The 22500-nt window shown below is 36.6% G+C and overlaps 1 protein-coding gene and 1 pseudogene across 3 annotated transcripts in view; one reads left to right on the top strand and one right to left on the bottom strand.

The window, feature by feature from the left end:
• LOC133635945 (transmembrane protein 196-like) overlaps window positions 1-22500 on the top strand; it is a 155874-nt gene that overhangs the window by 48282 nt on the left and 85092 nt on the right. For all 3 annotated transcript variants that reach the window (XM_062029430.1, XM_062029429.1, XM_062029431.1), the window contains exon 5: window positions 16597-16725. The gene's annotated coding sequence lies outside the window, so the exon portion shown is untranslated. The remainder of the gene's footprint in view (window positions 1-16596; window positions 16726-22500) is intronic.
• The window catches only part of LOC133635943 (integrin beta-8-like), an 86757-nt pseudogene that overhangs the window by 58830 nt on the left and 5427 nt on the right, over window positions 1-22500 (bottom strand).

Here is a 22500-nt window from a genome sequence, read left to right as displayed (position 1 = left end):
AAAGCACTGTACTTTTCAATGAAGATAACTTTAAACTAGTCTTAACTTTAAAGAAATACACTCTATACATTGCTAATGTGGTAAATGACTATTCTAGCTGCAAATGTCTGGTCTTTGGTGCAATATCTACATAGGTGTATAGAGGCCCATTTCCAGCAACTATCACTCCAGTGTTCTAATGGTACAATGTGTTTGCTCATTGGCTCAGAAGGCTAATTGATGATTAGAAAACCCTTGTGCAATCATGTTCACACATCTGAAAACAGTCTAGCTCGTTACGGAAGCTACAAAACTGACCTTCCTTTGAGCAGATTGAGTTTCTGGAGCATCACATTTGCGGGGTCAATTAAACGCTCAAAATGGTCAGAAAAAGAGAACATTCATTTGAAACTCGACAGTCTTATTCTTGTTCTTAGAAATGAAGGCTATTCCACAAAATTGTTTAGGTGACCCCAAACTTTTGAACGGTAGTGTGTGTACAATCCCCAAAAGCAGTGAAGTTGACACGTTGTGTAAATGGTAAATAAAAACAGAATACAATGATTTGCAAATCCTTTTCAACCTATATTCAATTGAATATAGGTTGCAGGTACCCAAATCAAAGCGCAAGGTCAGAGGGGACAAAGCCTTCTCTGTTGCGGGTCCCAAACTCTGGAACGATCTCCCTCGCCATGTGAGACAGGCCCCTTCTTTGGCTACTTTTAAGACTCTTCTTAAAACCCATTTTTATTCACTGGCTTTTAACCCAGCATGAGACTTTAAACTGTTTTTAACTTTTTAACTGCTTTTATCTAGCAGATTGTTCTTAAGATAATTTGTATTTGCTTTTTCAATGTGTATTTTACCTCTGTTTTAAATGTTATTTTTTTAGTCTGTCCTTGCCTGTATTTCTTTTGTGGTGTACAGCCCTTTGTTCTTCAACTGTGGTTGTTTTTAAAGGGCTTTATAAATAAAGTTAGTATTGGTATGAATTAGGGATGTCCCGATCCGATATTTGGATCTGATCGGCCGCCGATACTTGCCAAAAATGCGTATCGGCAAGGCATGGGAAAATGCTGATCCAGATCCAGTTTACAAAAAAAACAAACTCCGGTCCGTGCTTTCCAACGCACCGATTTAAATAATACATTCCACTTTTCTGCTACTCTCTAATTTCCGTTCCGCATTTTCCAGCACACCTTCAACACATCCACAGGTCTGTGGATTCTAACGCAGTTGCTTTTCGCTGCTGGCATTACACGACAGGCTCTTTTCACTCTTTTCTGTGTCTCCCTCTCACAGACAGCAAGCGCACCTTCTTACACACGTCATACGTCATATACGTATACGCCCTCCCCGAGCAGAGAGGTAGCAGCACGGCTACCGTTAGCTGTGATGCTAGCGCAGCTGTGCGAGCAACGTTCCCTCTAAGGTGCGCGCCTGTGCAATTGCGCACTGCTCATAACAATCTTCGACACACTGACACGACAGAGGAAACAGTTTTCGTCATCGTTGTTCAAATATTGTAACGTCTGTCGAGACGCTTATCTCCATTCGGTGCCACACGCCCACACCATCAAAATGCCGAGGCAAAAATGTCCACATCAACACCGTATGAAAAAATTAGTGATTTTTAAAAAAAAGTTTCAGTCCTTCTCTGCATGAAAGTTTAAAAGTAGCATATATTAATGCAGTATGAAGAAGAATGTTTTAATGAAGACATGCAAGCCTTGAAAGAAAAAATTGAAAATCAAGACTACATTTCCTGCAAATGGGTGCATTTCTACCCTATATTTTAACTTTAGATTTATTCTCATATCAAACTCTTTTGGCTGTCTTTTTGACACTTACATCCGGCGCCCCCCTCCACACCCCGGATTATAAATAATGTAAATAATTCAATGTGATTATCTTGTGTGATGACTGTATTATGATGATAGTATATATCTGATGGGTCCTAGTATGGACCCCAGGGGTCCATACTAGGACCCACACTATTTATAATGTATATCAATGAAATATGTAAAGTATCAACACTGCTGGAGTTCATCCTCTTTGCTGATGATACAACCATTACATGTGCAGGTGACGACATGAAGCAACTTCTGGCCTCTGTAACTGAGGAGATGATAAAGTTAAAAACTTGGTTTAATACCAACAAATTGTCTCTGAATGTAAAGAAGACCAAAATCATGCTCTTTAGCAATCGAAAAAGTAATATACCCATCAGGATTGTTATTGATGATACACCAATAGATTATGTTCAACAAAATTCATTCTTAGGAGTGGTAATAGATGGAAAATATATCATGGAAGCCTCATATAAGTTACTTGAGGACAAAGGTTGCTAAATGTGTTGGAATGATGAGGAGATCATGTCATTTATTGAACACCAATGCTCTGCTGTTATTGTACCATTCATTTATTATGTCGTATTTAAATTATTGTGTTGAAGTCTGGGGAAATTGTTATACATCCCATCTACAGCCTTTAGTCACTCTGCAGAAAAAGGCCATTAGGATTGTGTCCAATGTTCACTACAGACATCATTCAAATCCACTATTCGTGGAGTTAAAGCAACTTAAACTGCACGATGTGATCAAATTTAAAACTGCTCAAATTATGTTTAGGGCATCCCAAAACTCTCTACCATCCAATATACAGAACCTATTCCAGGATAGAGATGCTCAGTCTAAGAGGAAACAACAAATTATATTTGCCTACATTTAGAACAACTTTAAAGTCAATGTGCATTTCAGTGCGTGGAGTCAGTCTGTGGAACGACGTAGGGGAAGAGTTAAAAACGTGTTCTAACATGATTCAATTTAAAAGACTATTTAAAAAAGAAGTACTGAAGAAGTACGAGGAGGAAAGAGAGTGATGCCCTTTGAGACACTAGTGATTTAGGGCTATATAAATAAACATTGATTGATTGATTGATTGATGCCCTCAGCACAGAGCGATGGGAGAGAGGTGTATGGTCAGGGAGTGTTTGGGCCTGTGTGTGTGTGTGTGTGTGTGTGTGTGTGTGTGTGTGTGTGTGTGTGTGTGTGTGTGTGTGTGTGTGTGTGTGTGTGTGTGTGTGTGTGTGTGTGTGTGTGTGTGTGTGTGTGTGTGTGTGTGTGTGTGTGTGTGTGTGTGTGTGTGTGTGTGTGTGTTTTGTCTCGTCTTGTCTCAAAGTAACAGTGGTACTATTGTATTGTTAGTGTACAGGAGCTTTTCTTGTTTTTGTTTGTATAGTATTGTTCTTGTATTATATTGTTTATGTTAAATGTGGAATGAGTGAGAGGGGTTGGGATATTATAAGCATCTGCTTCATCCAACCCCTTTTCTAGCCTTGCATAAATGTCTCTGCCAAAATGTAAAAAAAAAAAAAAAATGTTTTGTTGTACTGTGCAGGTTTGAAATAAATACTTCAATTCAAATGATAGTATATATCTGTATCATGAATCAATTTAAGTGGACCCCGACTTAAACAAGTTGAAAAACTTATCCGGGTGTTACCATTTAGTGGTCAATTGTACGGAATATGTACTTCACTGTGCAACCTACTAATAAAAGTCTCAATCAATCAATCAAAACACATAGAAACATCATACTGCTGTGATTATATGCATCAAGTGTTCATTCGAGATATATATATCGTGTATCGCAATATGGCCTTAAAATATCGCAATATTAAAAAAAAGGCCATATCGCCCAGCCCTAGTTCAATGAGGCCATTTCTGTTTGTCATGTATAATTTTGTCCATTTTGTGTTTATCCTTGAATAAACAGGTCAGTTTCTTGTTACCAACCATTGTGTATTATTCAAACTCCCCTAATTCAGCTGGCTAGTTGTTATCAAGGGTACTAAAACCCTTTTCAACATGATTGTGACAACTAAGTAGGCTAAATAACTTTAAACTAATACATGCTCGGATAGGCCAGTATCGGTCAGTATCGGTATCGGATCGGAAGTGCAAAAACCTGGATCGGGACATCTCTAGTAGGAATAGACTGCAAAGACGAGATACTTAACGTTTGAACTGGAAAACTTTGTTATTTTTTGCAAATATTCGCTTATTTGGAATGTGATGCCTGCAACATCTTTCAAAAAAAGCTGGCACAAGTGGCAAAAAAGACTGAGAAAGTGGAGGAATGCTCATCAAACACTTATTTGGAACATCCTACAGGTGAACGGGCAAATTGGGAACAGGTGGGTGCCATGATTGGGTGTAAAAGCAACTTCCATGAAATGCTCAGTCATTCACAAACAAGGATGGGGCGAGGGTCACCACTTTGTCGACGAATGCGTCAGCAAATTGTCCAACAGTTTAAGAACAACATTTCTCAACCAGCTATTGCAAGGAATTTAGGGATTTCACCATCTACGCTCCGTGATATCATCAAAAGTTTCATAGAATCCTGAAAAATCACTGCATGTAACATTAAATGCCCGTGACCTTCGATCAAAAAGCGACATCAGTGTGTAAAGGATATCACCACATGGGCTCAGGAACACTTCAGAAAACCACTGTCAGTAACTACAGTTGGTCGCTACATCTTTAAGCGCAAGTTAAAACTCTACTATGCAACGCCAAAACCATTTATCAACAACACCCAGAAACGCCGCCGGCTTCGCTGGGCCCGAGCTCATCTAAGATGGACTGATGCAAAGTAGAAAAATGTTCTGTGGTCTGACCAGTCCACATTTCAAATTGTTTTTGGAAACTGCGGACGTCGTGTCCTCCGGACCAAAGAGGAAAAGAACCATCGGGATTGTTCTAGACCAGGGGTCACCAACGCGGTGCCCGCGGGCACCAGGTAGCCCGTAAGGACCAGATGAGTAGCCCGCTGGCCTGTTCTAAAAATAGCTCAAATAGCAGCACTTACCAGTGAGCTGACTCTATTTTTTAAATTTTATTTATTTACTAGCAAGCTGGTCTCGCTTTGCCCGACATTTTTAATTCTAAGAGAGACAAAACTCAAATAGAATTTGAAAATCCAAGAAAATATTTTAAAGACTTGGTCTTCACTTGTTTGAATAAATTCATAAATTTTTTTACTTTGCTTCTTATAACTTTCAGAAAGACAATTTTAGAGAAAAAATACAATCTTAAAAATTATTTTAGGATTTTTAAACACATATACCTTTTTACCTTTTAAATTCCTTCCTCTTCTTTCCTGACAATTTAAATCAATGTTCAAGTAAATTTTTTTATTTTTATTGTAAAGAATAATAAATACATTTTAATTTAATTCTTCATTTTAGCTTCTGTTTTTTCGACGAAGAATATTTGTAAAATATTTCTTCAAACTTATTATGATTAAAATTCAAAAAAAATATTTTGGCAAATCTAGAAAATCTGTAGAATCAAATTTCAATCTTATTTCAAAGTCTTTTGAATTTCTTTTAAAATGTTTGTTCTGGAAAATCTAGAAGAAATAATGATTTGTCTTTGTTAGAAATATAGCTTGGTCCAATTGTTATATATTCTAACAAAGTGCAGATTGGATTTTAACCTATTTAAAACATGTCATCAAAATTCTAAAATTAATCTTAATCAGGAAGAATGACTTATGATGTTCCATAAATTATTTTTTTTATTTTTTCAAAAAGATTGGAATGAGCTAGTTTTTCTCTTCTTTTTTTCGGTTGAATTTTGAATTTTAAAGAGTCGAAATTGAAGATAAACTATGTTTCAAAATGTAATTGTCATTTTTTTCGTGTTTTGTCTTCTTTTAAACCGTTCAATTAAGTGTAAATATAATTAATTATTAATAATAACATAGAGTTAAAGGTACAATGAGCAAATTGGCTATTTCTGGCAATTTATTTAAGTGTGTATCAAACTGGTAGCCCTTCGCATTAATCACTACCCAAGAAGTAGCTCTTGCTTTCAAAAAGGTTGGTGACCCCTGGTCTAGACGCACTACAGAATCACAATCTGTTCTAGTAAATGAAATAACAAGGTTGGGAATCACTGCCTCATCCACTCAGTCATTAAACGTCGACGATGCCAACTTACATGATCGAGGTTTTCTTGCATGGATGCGGAGACATCCACCAGGTAGTAAAGATCCACTGGGTAACGTGGCAGCTGCTTCACAGCCACCATGAAGCTGGCGTCTGAACCTACAGTCCCGCACACATCGTTACTCCTCACAAGTTCTTTCATGTGGCTGTTGGGCGTACCTGGCGTGAGCGCGACGCTGATGTCTCGCGGCGACACTTGCGTGCCGCTTGTGGTAGCGTCGACCTCCACTTGGACCTTTGAGCGCTCCGTGAACTCGGGTCCACAGCCTCTGCTGAGCAGGTTCTCCTGGAAGTCACAGCGGTGGCTCAAATCCGCTCCATCCAGAAAGTCCTGAAGGACACACACACAGTCAGGATTTTATAGACATAAAGTACAAGTCACCATTCATTTCCATTCCGATTCCTAGGCTGAGGATTCAATTCAGATTCTTGATAGGAACTCATCCTCACAATGTATAATTAGATGTATAAAATATATTAAAACCTTTCCAAAACAGGTCAAGCTGCTGACGTATGACATTTAGATGGTCTAAAACAGGGGTCACCAACCTTTTTGAAAGCAAGAGCTACTTCTTGGGTGCTGATTAATGCGAAGGGCTACCAGTTTGATACACACTTAAATAAATTGCCAGAAATAACCAATTTGCTCAATTTACCTTTAACTCTATGTTATTATTAATAATTAATGATATTTACACTTAATTGAATGGTTTGAAAGAGGAGAAAACACACAAAAAATGACAATTACATTTTGAAACATAGTTTATCTTCAATTTCGACTCTTTAAAATTCAAAATTCAACGGAAAAAAAGAAGAGAAAAACTAGCTAATTCGAATCTTTTTGAAAAAATTTAAAAAATTATTTATGGAACATCATTAGTAATTTTTCCTGATTAAGATTAATTTTAGAATTTGGATGACATGTTTTAAATAGGTTAAAATCCAATCTGCACTTTGTTAGAATATAAAACAAATTGGACCAAGCTATATTTCTAACAAAGACGAATCATTATTTCTTCTAGATTTTCCAGAACAAATTTTTTTTTTTTTAAATTCAAAAGACTTTGAAATAAGATTTAAATTAGATTCTACAGATTTTCTAGATTTGCCAGAATAATTTTTTTGAATTTTAATCATAATAAGTTTGACGAAATATTTCACAAATATTCTTCGTCGAAAAAACAGAAGCTAAAATGAAGAATTAAATTAAAATGTATTTATTATTCTTTACAATAAAAAATAAATTTACTTGAACATTGATTTCAATTGTCAGGAAAGAAGAGGAAGGAATCTAAAAGGTAAAAAGGTATATGTGTTTAAAAATCCTAAAATCATTTTTAAGGTTGTAGTTTTTTCTCTAAAATTGTCTTTCTGAAAGTTATAAGAAGCAAAGTAAAAAAATAATGAATTTATTTAAACAAGTGAAGACCAAGTCTTTAAAATATTTTCTTGGATTTTCAAATTCTATTTGAGTTTTGTCTCTCTTAGAATTAAAAATGTCGGGCAAAGCGAGACCAGCTTGCTAGTAAATAAATACAATTTAAAAATAGAGGCAGCTCACTGGTAAGTGCTGCTATTTGAGCTATTTTTAGAACAGGCCAGCGGGCTACTCATCTGGTCCTTACGGGCTACCTGGTGCCCGCGGGCACCAGGTAGTTGGTTGGTGACCCCTGCTCTAAAAAAACGTATTTTTCAAAATCGATTCTTGAAACTTATGAATCGATTCAGAATCATAATAATACAAACTCAAATAGTTCTTTTACGGCTCCTGTAATATGAATACAGTACCACCTTGGTTTTTGTATGCCCCACACTGCAAAAAGTCAGTGTTCAAAAACAAGAAACAAATGTACAAAAATGAGGGGTATTTTACTTGAACTAAGCAAAATTATCTGCCAATAGAACAAGAAAATGTGGCTTGTCAAGACTTTCTAAAACAAGTAAAATTAGCTAACCTCAATAAACCCAAAAATACCTTAAAATAAGTATATTCTCACTAATAACAAGTGCACTTTTCTTGTTTTTTCCAGTTTCATGACTTAATTACCAATTCCGATATCAACCGATACCAATCCAATCCACTTTATTTATATAGCACATTTACACAACAAGAATGTTTCCAAAGTGCTGCACAGCCATGTTAAAAACAACATTAAAAACAATATTAAAAACAATATTATGCTACACCAATGACTGAATAAAAACAAAGAATAAATGAATAGAAAACCAATACAGAGACAATATAAAAAATAAATATGATTAAAAACGATTTTAAAGGGTAAAACCAATTAAAACAGTAAAATAGACATCAAAATTTATAAAAAACACACAGGACAACAGAGGACAGAAGACCACACAACTCACGTAGTGTTAAAAGCCAAAGAATAAAAGTGGGTCTTAAGACGAGACTTAAAACACTCCACTGTGGAAGCAGTTTGAACATGGAGGGGATATATACCGATATATACAGTGGTGGAATTAACACATTATTATGCCTAATTTTGTTGTGATGCCCCGCTGGATGCATTAAACAATGTAACAAGGTTTTCCAAAATAAATCAACTCAAGTTATGGAAAAAAATGCCAACATGGCACTGCCATATTTATTATTGAAGTCACAAAGTGCATTATTTTTTTTTAACATGCCTCAAAACAGCAGCTTGGAATTTGGGACGTGCTCTCCCTGAGAGAGCATGAGGAGGTTGAGGTGGGGGCGGGGGGTATATTGTAGCGTCCCGGAAGAGTTAGTGCTGCAAGGGGTTCTGGGTATTTGTTCTGTTGTGTTACGGTGCGGACGTTCTCCCGAAGTATGTTTGTCCTTCTTGTTTGGTGTGAGTTCACAGTGTGGCGCATATTTGTAACAGTGTTAAATTTGTTTATACGGTCACCCTCAGTGTGACCTGTATGGCTGTTGACCAAGTATGCCTTGCATTCACTTGTGTGTGTGAAAAGCCGTAGATATCATGTGACTGGGCCGGCACGCAAAGGCGGTGCCTTTAAGGTTTATTGGCGCTCTGTACTTCTCCCTACGTCCGTGTATACACAGCGCCGTTTTAAAAAGTCATACATGTTACTTTTTGAAACCGATACCGATAATTTCCGATATTACATTTTAAAGCATTTATCGGCCGATAATATCGGCAGTCCGATATTATCGGACATCTCTATTTAAAATGAAAGAAATACTGTAAAATATTACATGTTATGAATGTGCCTGTTACTACATTGGATACATACTCACAACATGTGCGATAAATACAACAATTTTTGCAGGTTTTTGGAGAATAGATTGTATCCCCGTTACATGCATTGTTAACCGCTTCTTACTAGCCATTTTTCACTATTTAGAACGCACAGGAAAGAGAAAGGCATGTGTTCTTAAATCACATAAGGATTGTGAATGATCCCCCCCCAAAAAGTGCAGTTCTTCTCTAATTGTTTATTTATGCATTTCATTCACTTACTGTATATATTTGACCTTGTCAATATTTCTTTGCATCCGTTTTCATCTGACATTTTGAAACCGATTACTAACAACAACTGAAGTACCACTGTAATATATAATATATTCGTATATATGTTAGATTTTTATTTTTTATTTTTTTATAGCTATATTAGTCTATTTATACCTGCATTGTCCTTTCCGTCATTGTAACTGAGCTACTGTGTTGAACAATTTCCCTTGTGGATCATTAAAGTTTGTCTAAGTCTAAGTCTAATACACAACAGTGTTTTTCAACCTTTTTTGAGCCGAGGCACATTTTTTGCGTTGAAAAAATGCGGAGGCACACCACCAGCAGAAATCATTAAAAAACGAAACTCGGTTGACAGTAAAAAGTCGTTGTCGCAATTGTTGGATATGACTTTAAAGCATGCATCAATATAGCTCTTGTCTCAAAGTAGGTGTACTGTCACCATCTGTCACATCACACCCCGACTTATTTGGACTTTTTTGCTGTTTTCCTGTGTGTAGTGTTTTACTTCTTGTCTTGCGCTCCTATTTTGGTGGCTTTTTCTCTTTTTTTGGTATTTTCCTGTAGCAGTTTCATGTCTTCCTTTGAGCGATATTTCCCGCATCTACTTTGTTTTAGCAATCAAAGAATATTTCAGTGGTTTTTATCCTTCTTTGTGGGGACATTGTTGATTGTCATGTCATGTTCGGATGTACTACTTTGCTCCGCAGTAAGTCTTTGCTGTCGTCCAGCATTCTGTTTCTGTTTCCTTTGCAGCCAGTTCAGTTTTAGTTTCGTTCTGCATAGCCTTCCCTAAGCTTCCATGCCTTTTCTTAGCTGCACTCACCTGTTGTTTATTTTTGGTTTAAGCATTAGACGCCTTTTTACCTGCACCCTGCCTCCCACTGTTTCCGACATCGACAAAGCAATTAGCTACCGGCTGCCACCTGCTGATATGGAAGAGTATTACACGGTTACTCTGCCGAGCTCTAGACAGCACCGACACTCAACAACAACACATCATTTGCAGACTATAATTACTGCTTTGCCAAAAATATTTTTAACCCAAATAGGTGAAATTAGACAATCTCCCACGGCACACCAGACGGTATATCACGGCACACTAGTGGTTGAAAAACACTGATATAGCGCATAGACACAGGCACAATTCTGCATATTGTTCTGGTTCATGGGTTTGAACTTCTTCTAAAGAACTTCTACAACTACTTGTGATTATGGGAATATAACCGGCACAATAATCATCCGACCAAACAAAGCCGCAGTGTCAAGCCTTGTCGCTTTCCAGCGGGTTAGTGACCTTTGCACCTTAAGATCCGGACAAAATATCCGGTCATCTTACAGCTAAAGATCAACACACCGTACTGTAAGCCGCTACTTTTTTCTTACGCTTTAAAGTCTGCCGCCTATAAAACGGTGCAGCTAACTTGTGGATTTTTCTTCGCGGGCAGCTTAATTGTGAATTGTTTGAATTATATTTATATAGCGCTTTTCTCTAGTGACTCAAAGCGCTTTACGTAGCGAAACCCAATATCTAAGTTCCATTTAAACCAGTGTGGGTGGCACTGGGAGCAGGTGGGTAAAGTGTCTTGCCCAAGGACACAACGGCAGTGACTAGGTTGGCAGAAGCGGGGATCGAACCCGGAACCCTCAAGTTGCCGGCACGAGCTATACCGCAATACAAATGATAAAAAAACAACAAAAAGCAAATACACCGGGAATTTTTTTTTTTTACTGTTTGTGCTACGTCGCCATCTTTTGGACGAATTCGCTCACTGCAGGCGCCGCAGTGTCCTTCTATTTAGGAAATCAAAACCGGAAGTAGAGTTGCTCTTCAGTCTTCCAGCCGTCCATAGCGTCACTACTCGTATGGATTCCTCATTCATCACTCCAAGCAACGTTTGTAAGTTTTACAATATAACTAAAACTACTTCCAGTGTTTGAACACACGACATAACTATAAATGAATGTTGGATTTTTTCAACCGCTCCTATCTCATGCCAGCAGCCGTAAATAAAGCATTTACTGGACTATAAGCCACTACTTTTTTCTAACGCTTTGAACCCGGCTGCTTATAAAACGGTGCGGCTAATTTATGGATTTTTCTTTGGTAACGGCCATAATGTTTTCATAGAACACCGACAGAGACACTGAAGTGGCGTGTTATCGTTTGTGCTATAGCGCCATCTTTTGGACACGTTTGCTCACTGCAGGTGCTGCGGGTTTAAAACGTACTTCCCGTTTAGTGCCTTGACCCGGAAGTAAAACAGCGTTTTTGAGCGTTCTGCTCAAAAGGATTCTTCATTCATAACTTACTAATTCATATTATATTCATAAAGTCAGAAAATATGTCCCCGGACACATGAGGACTTTGAATATGACCAATGTATGATCCTGTAACTACTTGGTATCGGATCGATACCTAAATTTGTGGTGTCATCCAAAACTAATATGAAGTACCCAAACAAGAGAAGAATAAGTGATTATTACATTTGAACAGAAGTGTAGATAGAACATGTTGAAACAGAAAATAAGCAGATATTAACAGTAAATGAACAAGCAGATTAATAATCCATTTTTACAGCTTGTTTGTGTACAAAATAATAGGTGTATAAATGACACAATATGTTACTGCATACGTCAGCAGACTAATTAGGAGTCTTTGTTTGTTTACTTACTACTAAAAGACAAGTTGTCTAGTATGTTCACTATTTTATTTAAGGACTAAATTGCAATAATAAACATATGTTTCATGTACCCTAAGATTTTTTGTTAAAATAAAGCCAATAATGCAATTTTTTGTGGTCCCCTTTATTTAGAAATGTATTGAAATACATTTTGGTACACAAAATATTGGTATCGAGACCATCCTATTCTTTGTGTCATGTTGTTGGTCTTCTCTGGAATGAGTTGGCAACATATAATGATAAATGACACAATATGTTACTGCATACGTCAGCAGACTAATTAGGAGTCTTTGTTTACTTACTACTAAAAGACAAGTTGTCTAGTATGTTTACTATTTTATTTAATGACCAAATTGCAATAATAAACATATGTTTCATGTACCCTAAGATTTTTTGTTAAAATAAAGCCAATAATGCCATTTTTTGTGGTCCCCTTTATTTAGAAATGTATTGAAATACATTTTGGTACAGGTACCGGTACCAAAATATTGGTATCGAGACCATCCTATTCTTTGTGTCATGTTGTTGGTCTTCTCTGGAATGAGTTGGCAACATATAATGATAAATGACACAATATGTTACTGCATACGTCAGCAGACTAATTAGGAGTCTTTGTTTGTTTACTTACTACTAAAAGACAAGTTGTCTAGTATGTTCACTATTTTATTTAAGGGCCAAATTGCAATAATAAACATATGTTTCATGTACCCTAAGATTTCTTGTTAAAATAACGCCAATAATGCCATTTTTTGTGGTCCCCTTTATTTAGAAAAGTATCAAAATACATTTTGGTACCGGTAACAAAATATTGGTATCAAAACCACCCTAGTACTAGGGATGTCCGATAATGGCTTTTTGCCGATATCCGATATTCCGATATTGTCCAACTCTTTAATTACCGATACTGATATCAACCGATACCGATATCAACCGATATATGCAGTCGTGGAATTAACACATTATTATGCCTAATTTGGACAACCAGGTATGGTGAAGATAAGGTACTTTTTAAAAAAATTAGTAAAATAAGATAAATAAATTAAAAACATTTTCTTGAATAAAAAATAAAGTACAACAATATAAAAACAGTTACATAGAAACTAGTAATGAATGAAAATTAGTAAAATTAACTGTTAAAGGTTAGTACTATTAGTGGACCAGCAGCACGCACAATCATGTGTGCTTACGGACTGTATCCCTTGCAGACTGTATTGATATATATTGATATATAATGTAGGAACCAGAATATTAATAACAGAAAGAAACAACCCTTTTGTGTGAATGAGTGTAAATGGGGGAGGGAGGTTTTTTGGGTTGGTGCACTAATTGTAAGTGTATCTTGTGTTTTTTATGTGGATTTAATAAAAAAAAAACAAAAAAAAAAAACGATACCAATAATAAAAAAAACGATACCGATCATTTCCGATATTACATTTTAACGCATATATCGTCCGATAATATCGGCAGGCCGATATTATCGGACATCCCTACCTAGTACCTAATAAAGAGGCCGTAAGTGTAACTTCAATGGCTTGCATAATTCCAAATGGATGTTGTATATGCAAAAGCTGAGTTGTTCATTTTTTAAAACGTCATCCCAATGACAGCTCGACTTTCCGGGCCTTTCCTGGCACTTAAAAAAAAAAGTCAGTGTCACTCTGCGTTTGAAGGCTTTCACACGCCACTGAGCACGACAGCACCCAATGATGCTGGTAAAAGTCAAGGTTCACATGGCAGGAAAGCACCTGAAACCTTTCAACAGGCGACAGTTAAAGGCCTACTGAAAGCCACTACTACCGACCACGCAGTCTGATAGTTTATATATCAATGATGAAATCTTAACATTGCAACACATGCCAGTTGGCCCGGGTTAACTTATAAAGTGCCATTTTAAATTTTCCGCCACACTTCCGGATGAAAAAGCCTTCGGAGGATGACGTATGTGCGTGACGTAGCCAGTTTAACAGAGGTATGGCTTCCCCATTGAAGCCAATACAAAATAGCTCTGTTTTCATTTCATAATTCCACAGTGTTCTGGACATCTGTGTTGGTGAATCTGTTGCAATTTGTTCATTGCATTATGGAGAAAGAAGCTGAGCAAGCAAAGAAGAAAGTCGGTGCGAAGCGGAGTATTTTGCGAGGGAAGTCAGCAACACAACACAGCCGGTGTTTCATTGTTTACATTCCCGAAAGATGCAGTCAAGATCGAAGAACTCGGACAACAGAGACTCTTACCAGGAGGACTTTGACTTCGTTAACAGACGCAGATGCGATACAGTGACTACTCTTCCAAACATTTGATCGCTTGCTATAACTAGCTCGAGCTAGCAGCTAGGAGCTAGCATAACAAACACCTAGGTGTTTGTTATGCGGGATTAATTTGTGGCATATTAAATATAAGCCTGGTTGTGTTGTGGCTAATAGAGTATATATATGTCTTGTGTTTATTTACTGTTGTAGTCATTCCCAGCTGAATATCAGGTCCCACCCGCGCGCTTCCAAACATTTGATTGCTTGCCCGTACGTGCGTGTCACGTACGTAACTTTGGTTAAATATATAAGCTTTATGAACCTTGGGTTAGGTGAACGGTTCTTTGGGCTGAGTGAGTGTGTGTGTTGTGCAGGTGTTTGAATTGTATTGGCTGGTTATATAGACGGGATCCCGTCCATATTACCCGCTCGAGCTATAACTAGCTCGAGCTAGTAGCTGGCATAACAAACACCTAGGTGTTTTTATGCGGGATTAATTTGTGGCATATTAAATATAAGCCTGGTTGTGTTGTGGCTAATAGAGTATATATATGTCTTGTGTTATTTACTGTTTTAGTCATTTCCAGCTGAATATCAGGGGCCGTACTTATCAAGCTTCTCAGAATTACTCCTAAGAAGTCTGCTAAGAGTTGACTTAAGAGTAAATAAATTCTTCGCTGAAAGCTGCACTTAAAAGTTAGTTATCAAGCGTCTTACTCACACTTTCAGCGAAGTGTAGGACTGAATCTTAAGTGTCACACTCAGAGCTGAATTACGACATTATTATGTGCCGTAAACGGAATTTTAGGTGACGTCATTTCTGTGTCCATAGAAATGACCAATCACGGAAGGGAATCCGTTGTCTAAGAATAAAGAAATATCTTGGAAATATTTAAGTGGACAATGGGAGTGTATATTTTGACAATAAACTACAACATAATACAAAACAAACTAGTCCCCGCCGGCACTCACGCTACCGCTCCCTCTCTTCTCTCGCCCACACACTCACTGACGTCACTCACCTCACGGCCACTCACATACGCTACTGTCATAACATTTTCTTTCCAATTCATTAATTAGGCAACTCATTTGAAACTGGTGTGGGTGGCTCTATATATACTAGCCCGCTGCAGCCACATGCAGAAATCAACATGGAATCAAAAAGTATTAAATCTGTGACAAAAATAATACCCGTTCTGTCTAAACGATACCGTTTGATCAGCTGCTCGTCATCAAACAAATCCAGAACATCGTTCCGCTCCCTGAATGTTCGCGCACGTCTCTCTCGCCTCAGTGCCGTCCCCTGCTGGCAACTCCTAACCACTTAAGACACCTCTGAAGGTCTCTTAAATATCGTGGAGAGTAGGAGTGATTCTTAGACTTAAGAACGTTGATAAAAAGCTTTTATTCTTAAGTTTGAGAGTAGGACTAAATTTCGCAAATTCTCAGGACTTAAGTGTAAAATGGCACTCTAAGAAGCTTGATAAGTACGGCCCCAGGTCACCCCCGGCTCTCACAGCATCTTCCCTATCTGAATAGCTTCAACTCCCCACTAGTCCTTCACTTGCACTTTCCTCATCCACAAATCTTTCATCCTCGCTCAAATTAATGGGGAAATTGTCGCTTTCTCGGTCCGAATCTCTCTCACTTCATGCGGCCATCATTGTAAACAATAGGGAACTTTGCGTATATGTTCAACTGACTACGTCACGCTACTTCCGGTAGGGGCAAGCCTTTTTTTAATCCGATACCAAAATTTGCGATCTTTATCGTCGTTGTTCTATACTAAATCCTTTCAGCAAAAATATGGCAATATCGCGAAATGATCAAGTATGACACATAGAATAGATCTGCTATCCCCGTTTGAATAAAAACAATTCATTTCAGTAGGCCTTTAAGTGTTGTGTGCGCGTTGATGTGTTATTTCCCAAATATATGTGTGTGTTTGGATGTTTAACGCTTCCTCTCGGCCGGGCCGCTGATCTTTTACGAGACAGAACCCCCAAGCAGATGCAGAGAAAAGGTAGGCAGTGGTGCCTAGACTAAACATGTGGGTCCAATGTGGGAAGGAATAGAAATGGAATGGAAAGAGAAGCTGAAATACATCATGGTTACACGTGTGGATGGTATAAAAGCCTGTATCATCCAAAGAATGCGGCTCAAAGTCTCTCGTTTTTTCCCCCCCCGCCAGAGACGTGCTTGTACGTAGACGCATTCCATACCTCCTTGAAGCACCAGGAACACTGCGGTGCACGCCTGAGACACTGGGTGCAGGATGTGACCACGGGGGACGAGCACACGTTGTTGCCTGGAGGGACAGGTAGTGACAAACGTTACAAACAATTTGCATTTACTACGCCCCTCTGGCCAATGACAGCGCTCTCGCAGCATTCTGATGTTAAAGTGCCAATGATTGTCACACACACACCAGGTGTGGCGAAATTATTCTCTGCATTTGACCCATCACCCCCTGGGAAGTCTTATAATGAAGGCAAATGACTTTTAAAGTCATTTTGATAGTAGGCTATTATAGCTAATACAGACACTTACGTCTTGTTTTGCCTTCATTATAAGACTTATATAAGACTTTTAAAGTCATTTTGATAGTAGGCTGATAGCTAATATAGACACATACGTCTTGTTTTGCATTCATTATAAGACTTATATAAGACTTTTAAAGTCATTTTGATAGTAGGCTATTATAGCTAATATAGACACTTACATCATGTGTTGCCTTCAGTTTAAGACTTATACAAGACTTTTAAAGTCGTTTTGATAGTAGGCTATTATAGCTAATATAGACACATCAGGTGTTGCCTTCATTATAAGACTTATATAAGACTTTTAAAGTCATTTTGATGGTAGGCTATTATAGCTAATATAGACACTTACATCAGGTGTTGCCTTCATTATAAGACTTATATAAGACTTTTAAAGTCATTTTGATGGTAGGCTATTATAGCTAATTTAGACACTTACATCAGGTGTTGCCTTCATTATAAGACTTATATAAGACTTTTTAAGTCATTTTGATAGTATGTTAATATAGCTAATATAGACACTTACGTCTTGTGTTGCCTTCATTATAAGACTTATATAAGACTTTTAAAGTCATTTTGATAGTATGTTAATATAGCTAATATAGACACTTACGTCTTGTGTTGCCTTCATTATAACACTTATATAAGACTTTTAAAGTCATTTTGATAGTAGGTTAATATAGTTAATATAGACACTTACGTCTTGTGTTGCCTTCATTATAAGACTTATATAAGACTTTTAAAGTCATTTTGATAGTAGGCTATTATAGCTAATATAGACACTTACATCTTGTTTTGCGTTCATTATAACACGTCTATAAGACTTTTAAAGTTATTTTGATAGTAGGCGATTATAGCTAATATAGACACTTACGTCTTGTGTTGCCTTCATTATAAGACTTATATAAGACTTTTAAAGTCATTTTGATAGTAGGCGATTATAGCTAATATAGACACTTACATCAGGTGTTGCCTTCATTATAACACTTATACAAGAATTTTAAAGTCATTTTGATAGTAGGCTATTATAGCTAATATAGACACTTACATCAGGTGTTGCCTTCATTATAACACTTATATAAGAATTTTAAAGTCATTTTGATAGTAGGCTATTATAGCTAATATAGACACTTATGTCTTGTTTTGCCTTCATTATAAGACTTTTAAAGTAATTTTGATAGTAGGCTATTATAGCTAATATAGACACGTACGTCTTGTTTTGCCTTCATTATAAGACTTATATAAGACTTTTTAAAGTCATTTTGATAGTAGGCTATTAAAGCTAATATAGACACTTACATCTTGTTTTGCGTTCATTATAAGACTTATATAAGACTTTTAGAGTAATTTTGATAGTAGGCTATTATAGCTAATATAGACACTTACATCATGTGTTGCCTTCATTATAACACGTCTATAAGACTTTTAAAGTCATTTTGATAGTAGGCTATTATAGCTAATATAGACACTTACGTCTTGTTTTGCCTTCAGTTTAAGACTTATACAAGACTTTTAAAGTCATTTTGATAGTAGGTTAATATAGCTAATAGAGACACTTACATCAGGTGTTGCCTTCATTATAAGACTTATATAAGACTTTTAAAGTCATTTTGATAGTAGGCGATCATAGCTAATATAGACACGTCTTTTTTTGCCTTCAGTTTAAGACTTATACAAGACTTTTAAAGTCGTTTTGATAGTAGGCGATTATAGCTAATATAGACACATCAGGTGTTGCCTTCATTATAAGACTTATATAATACTTTTTAAGTCATTTTGATAGTAGGCTAATATAACTAATATAGACACTTACGTCTTGTTTTGCCTTCAGTTTAAGACTTATATAAGACTTTTAAAGTCATTTTGATAGTAGGTTAATATAGCTAATATAGACACTTACATCATGTGTTGCCTTCATTATAAGACTTATATAAGACTTTTAAAGTCATTTTGATAGTAGGTTAATATAGCTAATATAGACACTTACGTCTTGTGTTGCCTTCATTATAAAACTTATATAAGACTTTTAAAGTCATTTTGATAGTATGTTAATATAGCTAATATAGACACTTACATCATGTGTTGCCTTCATTATAAGACTTATATACGGCTTTTCATTTTTTACAGCTCCAGACAGATTCGTTTTTTGTATTTTTGGTCCAATAGGGCTCTTTCAATGTTTTGGGTTGCTGACCCCTGACTTAGCACAGAGCTGGGCAAATATTTTGACTCGGGGGGCCACATTGAGAGAAAAAAATGTGTCTGTGGGGCCAATGTGTATGTGTGTACAAATTATATGTATACATTTATGCGTAAAAATCTGCTGTACAGTATGTGTGTTTGGGTCTCTTTTTCTCAGGAACACTAATACCCAAAAGTCACAATGTCCGATATCAGGGATGTCAAAGTGGTTTTCATTGAGGGCCAAATGGCAGTTATGGCTGCCATCAGAGGGCCGCTTGTAACAGTGAATAATGTATGAATTTACCTCTGGATTTCATACCTCTTAAGGCCCAAGCTGTTTGTTTACATGCTTTTGTTTTATTTCTCTTTGCTATTTGGGCTTATTGGACCCTAATTAGAATAAAAACTAAGAATCATCTTTTGATATGATGTACTTAGTCCATAAGTACACAAACGTGTACTTCATGTTTAGTGACATGCTAATTCTTATTTTTACACTTTTTTTTTTCCAAATTCCATTGTATGTTATACTCTTCTGACACCACCAGATGGCAGTATAAGTGTCCACATAAGCGGCCATAGGACCCCAATTCAGTAGTGTACACAATTTAGGAAATAAGAGCTAAAAGGTGCTGTCCACGCATGTGGCCTCTAAGCCTTTAGAGGTTTTAATGATATACATTTTTTTTAAGTATACTGTCGATTTTACAGTAAAAACTACTGTAAAATAGTGTTTTGTTTTTTGTTTTTTTTTACAACATTTTACGGTAAATGGAAAAACAGTACCACTGTTTTTTGGAGGGTTTTACGGAAAAATCTGGCAGCTTACTTGCCAGAATTTTTGTGTTCAATTGACATTGGTTTTTACAACAATTCATGGAAAAACAATACAAGTTATTTTTTTATTCTGGCAACTTAGCTGCCAGTTTTTCTACCGTAAAAACAAATGTAGCGTCTTTCCATTTACAGTAATACGCCGTTAAAAACAACAACCGTAGATTTTACAGTCAAAAACTGACAGCTCAGTCAACAGAATTTTAACGCAAAAAACAGTAGTAGTTTTTTTTTTAATGCACAGTAATATGCTGTAAAGAACAACGTAAAATGTATTGTCATTTTTATTCATTTGATGGGTAGTTTGCTGTAAAGTTAAGTATTTTTATTTAGACATAAACATGTTTGGAAAGTATGGCAATATACTGTAATATTTGTTGCAATATTGGATACTATTAAAGTTTAAAATGTAAGCAATTTCAAGCAGTACATATATTTTTTTCTGTCAAACTGAAAAAAATCCATTAAATTTAGTGAGAAAATATGAAATACTTTATTGACACATATCATTTCCAGGTGTTTGTGGGCCCGATAAAATTATGTGGCGGGCTAGATCTGGCCCTCGGCCCTTGACTTTGAAACCTGTTTCCGATAGAGTTCTAAAAACGTTATGACAGACCACCTAAAAAAAAAACGAATGGAATTTTACAGTTTTTTTACTGAATGGGACACCCAAAATGTACATGAAAATAAAGAAAGTGGGATTTTCAATATTAACTAGGAACAATAAAACACTGAATATTAACAAAATATGAACGTCGCTCCTCTTTTACTTGTCAGACCAAGCAAAACACAACAAAAATGTAACAAAACAGCAAAATATGAATGTAAAGTGTAATAAACACCTACAATATGATTTATTATTACTAGGGATGTCCGATAATGGCTTTTTGCCGATATCCGATATTCCGATATTGTCCAACTCTTTAATTACTGATACCGATATCAACCGATACCGATATCAACCGATATATGCAGTCGTGGAATTAACACATTATTATGCCTAATTTGGACAACCAGGTATGGTGAAGATAAGGTACTTTTTTTAAAAATTAGTAAAATAAGATAAATAAATTAAAAACATTTTCTTGAATAAAAAAGAAAGTACAACAATATAAAAACAGTTACATAGAAACTAGTAATGAATGAAAATTAGTAAAATTAACTGTTAAAGGTTAGTACTATTAGTGGAGCAGCAGCACGCACAATCATGTGTGCTTACGGACTGTATCCCTTGCAGACTGTATTGATATATATTGATATATAATGTAGGAACCAGAATATGAAACAACCCTTTTGTGTGAATGAGTGTAAATGGGGGAGGGAGGTTTTTTGGGTAGGTGCACTAATTGTAAGTGTATCTTGTGTTTTTTATGTTGATTTAATAAAAAAGAAAATTTAAAAAAAACGATACCGATAATAAAAAAACCGATACCGATAATTTCCGATATTACATTTTAACGCATCTCTAATTATTACGTAAAAATCTGCTTCCGCATCTGTTCCTGACACGTGTTTGGGGCTGGCTGCTCTGAAAACAAGCCCACTCTGCTTTGTTCCTGGTCTGAGCTGCTGTGACCTAGATCAGTATTTTTCAACCACTGTGCCGCGGCACACTAGTGAGATACAGTCTGGTGTGCTGTAGGAGATTGTCTAATTTCACCTATTTGGGTTAAAAATATTTTTTGCCATCCAGTAATTATAGTCTGTAAATGATGCGTTGTTGTTGAGTGTCGGTGCTGTCTAGAGCTCGGCAGAGTAACCGTGTAATACTCTTCCATATCAGTAGGTGGTAGCAGGTAGCTAAAGTCGGAAACAGAGGGAGGCCTTGTGCAGGTAAAAAGGTATCTAATGCTTAAACCAAAAATACACAAAAGGTGAGTGCCCCTAAGAAAAGTAATTGAAACTTAGAGAAGGCTATGCAGAACAAAACTAAAACTGAACTGGCTGCAAAGTACTGTGGAGCGAAGACAGTGTACATCCGAACATGACATGACAATCAACAATGTCTCCACAAAGGAGGATAAAAACCATACTTGCCAACCCTCCCGTTTTTAGCGGTATTCAGCGCCTCTCAGAGATTTTCTCCCGACAAACTCCCAGTATTCAGCCGGAGCTGGAGGCCACGCCCCCTCCAGCTCAATTGCGGACCTGAGACTGAGTGGGGACAGCCTGTTCTCACGTCCGCTTTCCCACAATATAAACAGCTTGCCTAACGAATTCAAACGTATGGAAACAAGAATTTCAGTTCATCCAGGACAGTTCGAAGGGGAAGGTGTATGTTGCCTGTAAATATGTAGAACAGACTTCTCCATTGAACACGGTGGCCGAAATGATATACTCATCATGAACGGAGAAGTTAAACAGGACAATACTGCCATCTAATGGATAGCCACCGGAACACTGAAATTCAAGTATTTCTTTTATGTAAATAAAATAAATAAATATATATATATATATATATATATATATATATATATATATATATATATATTTAGCTAGAATTCACTGAAAGTCAAGTATTTCATATATATATA

The sequence above is a fragment of the Entelurus aequoreus genome, linkage group LG20, assembly GCF_033978785.1.
Source record: "Entelurus aequoreus isolate RoL-2023_Sb linkage group LG20, RoL_Eaeq_v1.1, whole genome shotgun sequence".
Classification (NCBI taxonomy): domain Eukaryota; kingdom Metazoa; phylum Chordata; class Actinopteri; order Syngnathiformes; family Syngnathidae; genus Entelurus; species Entelurus aequoreus.
The sequence above is the reverse complement of the archived record's forward strand: the minus strand, read 5'-3'. Positions and strand labels throughout refer to the sequence as shown.